The sequence below is a fragment of the Magnolia sinica genome, chromosome 3, assembly GCF_029962835.1.
Source record: "Magnolia sinica isolate HGM2019 chromosome 3, MsV1, whole genome shotgun sequence".
Lineage (NCBI taxonomy): Eukaryota > Viridiplantae > Streptophyta > Magnoliopsida > Magnoliales > Magnoliaceae > Magnolia > Magnolia sinica.
In genome coordinates, this window is record NC_080575.1 from 42,995,191 (window position 1) to 42,998,839 (window position 3,649).

The following is a 3,649-nucleotide window of genomic DNA, read 5'->3' on the forward strand; positions in this document are numbered from 1 at the left end:
GAGAAAAACGCCGCACGTACGAATTCCGAGAGAATCTCTATGACTTGTCACATCAATCAATCCCACCATGTCAAGTACACATCACCTTTCACCCATTCCCAAGCAACCCCCTAAAGTCAAAAAGTCTCTTACACACCCATGCCTTTCTTACACCAAGCAACCACAAAAGTCAAAAAGCTCTTACACACATCACCCACCACATCCATCATCCATCACCCATCTTTCACTCTCTCTCTTTACAACCCTCTCTCTCATTTTCATTTCTCAAAACTCTCTTTCCCAAGCAAGAAAACACCACACGTCCAAGCCTCTCCAAGCCCTCCCAAGCAACAAGTGTGGCCCACCTTTCCTACCCTTTCATCTCCCATCTCAACCATCCAAACCTCATCTCCTCCGTTGGAATTAAAGCTAAGGAGCAAAGGAAGCCAAGGGAGCAAGAAGAAGGCGGTGAGTGATTTGGATTTTTGTCTTTTATTCATTTATTTGATTTAAGGGTCCATATATGTGGGACCCACCTTGATGAAGTCTTTGTATCAAAGAGGGGCCCATAGTGGCGGGGCCCCTCCATCCTCTCCGTTCTTTCTCTGTCTCTGTCTCTCTCCCTCTTTCTCTCTTGTGTATGATGGCTTGTGGCCCACCTTGATGCATGATGTTATCCACCCCATCCACCCATCCAAAACGGTGTGACCCACCTTGATCATGCCCCTTTTACTCGGTGTCGTCCATTTATTTTATCCAGGCCATCCAGTGGGCCTGGATGATGAGAAACACATAACAGCTTGATCCAAAATCACGTGGGCCACGTCCATGTGGGACCCACCTTGAGACTTGTGTTATATCCACACCGTCTAGCGTCCAGGGATGCTGGACGTGTGTGACAGTGAAGTGTGAACTACAGTGCGGTACTAACAGAGTGTCAGCTAACGGTGGGGTCCATGGGCACCACCCCCGTCCTCCACCCCTCCAAATGGGCCACACCATGATGTATGTGCTTTATCCAAACCATCCACCATTCTGGACAGTGGACCATGTCCGTGTGGGGCCCACTTCCATGCCCTCATCCATAGCTCTCGTGGTAGACTGAGTGGGGATACATCGTTTCAACTATGGGACACACCCGCATCCATAGCTCACAGGCAGACCAAGTGAAAGATACCTCGTTTCAACCTGGGGCAGCTCCAGTGGTGGGCTGAGCAAAAGATACCTCGTTTCAATGCTGGGACCCACCCAGCCCCATAACTCACATGGTAGTCTGAGTGGAGATACCTCGTTACAACGCTGAGGTCCTGGGGTTGATTTCCCTAGTGCGATGGCTAACAGGGAAGTGTGGACTGACGGTGGGCCATGGGATCCATCCACACCGTTCATTCATTTGGAGTGGGCCATACCACCATGCACGTGTGGTGTCCACCACCTTTGGACGGTGGGACCCACCCCCATGTGTGGGGCCCTCCCTGGTTTACGTGACCGTCCAGGCCGTGGACAGCCTGGACATCATGCATATAATATATATATATATATATATATTATATTATATATATTATATATATTATATATTATATTATATTATATATATATTATATCTAATATGTATAGCTACTGTGGTGGGCCCTACGTGGGACCCACCTCTGTTTTGTCTCTGACCAGAGAAAGGAAAAGAAAAAGTAAAAAAAAAAGGGGGCAGCTATGCTACTCATTTCAGCAGCCACGTGCTGCTCTCTATCTCTCTCTATCTCACTCTCTTAACGTCCAGAGCCCTGTCGGTCCCACCATGACGCACGTGTGATCTGATGTGGGACCCACACTAGATGTATGTGTTTCATCCCCCTGGCATGGGCCCCAACGATGTATGTGCTCTATCGACACCGTCCACTATATGAACAGCGGGGCCCACCATGATGCATGTGTTGTATCCATCCCGTCCAACCATTTGTGAGATCATTTTACAGCATGAAAAATAGTGGTGAGCCAGATTCAAAGTTCAAGTGGACCCCACCATTTAAGTAGTGAACTGTGTCATCTACCGTTCAAACCCCTACGGGCCACGGTAATTTCCAATTGTTTTCATTTCATCTATCTCTATGATAACTTATGGATATGTCGAATCTCAAACACATAAGGGTGGGCCCGATTTAATATACATTTGGCCCATTTGAGTCGGCCATTTAAATCGGCCCATTTGACTAGGCCTGATGCGATGTACTTAGGGCCCAGTTGGTTAGGCAGATATGATATGCGAGGCCATTGTTGAGGCCCACCTTGATATGTATGAGGCCCATATGATTAGGTACCATCTTGATGTAGTTATGGCCCATCCATTGAGGCCCACCTGATATATATAAGGCCCATGATTATGCGGCCCATTTGATTGTATCTAAGGCCCATGGGTCGAGGCCCAATTGGATGTACACAAGTCTATTACAATGTGTGACTCTACCATGGTTTAAGTAATGATGTTTATGATAGTCGTGCCTTGAGAGCAATGTTGGTTTAACGTCCACATTATAAGAATAATGTTGGTTAAATGTCCGCATTATAATTCTCCCTAGGGCCCATTGCTAGGCACATACTTGTAGGCCGTCTAGGCCCATCTTCGTTATGAACAGCATCCATCACCATATAACATGTTTAGTATAGTTCCATGATTCATGATCATACGCATCATATGTATGCTTGATATGAGAAGTGACTGATCATAGCATATGCTTTCGGGCAGATTGTTTAGGGGCTCCCGGTTAGGCGATGTTGCCCCACATGAGCGCACGATATGCGTAGGATTGTCGCATGACTGGATAGTGTGATTCATGTATTTCACATTGTATGACATGGTTATTGTACACCCTAGCAACATCAGGGCCATAGTCGCCATAGGCATATTGTGGTTGGCAGGATCGGATATCAAAAATCTTGTTCTACATGGGGTGTTATAGATATCCCTAAGTGAAAGTCCCTAAACCCTTATGGTACCAAGAAGTTCCTCCAACGTCTAGACTGAGTGGGTGAATGAGCACCGAGTGCCGATTACCAGACGACCGCATTTTTCACTGTGTCGTAGTCGGTTGGAAGGAGGTGCGGCCTTACCTGCCCGAGAGGAGGGGGCAAAGCTAGGCTGAGTTTGACCAGCTCGAGGAATGGGTCCGCTATCGACGAGTGGAGCCCAATATTGGCAGGCGGATAGTGAGGTCTTTTCTACTCACCTTATTATGCGCGATGGGGCAGCAATCTAGCTTGGAGTGTATTAGACCCCAGTGATATTCAAGAGTTGAGCTGTATTGATATGTGGACTTAGATGAGGATTCTATGCTTGAGTTGTATCTCGCATTGTATGGCCTTGGTATGGCCGACATCATTCATGTCTTGCACCGCATGGCCTTGGTACGGCTAATAGCATTCATGGATTCATCAGCATGTTCCGCATTACTCTGATACTGCATAATTATATTACTACCTTACGCACACACTTACACCACCCTCTAAGCTTTCCATAAGCTTATGCACGACCGTTGTGTGCAGGTGACGTTGGACCGCGGCAGCGCTAAGGTAGGAGCGCATAGCAGATCATCTTGGAGCTTTTTGTCCATTATCATTGTATTTCCCTTTATGCTCATTGTGTAAGTGCTATAGTTTATATCCCTGACTGTTGTCAAAT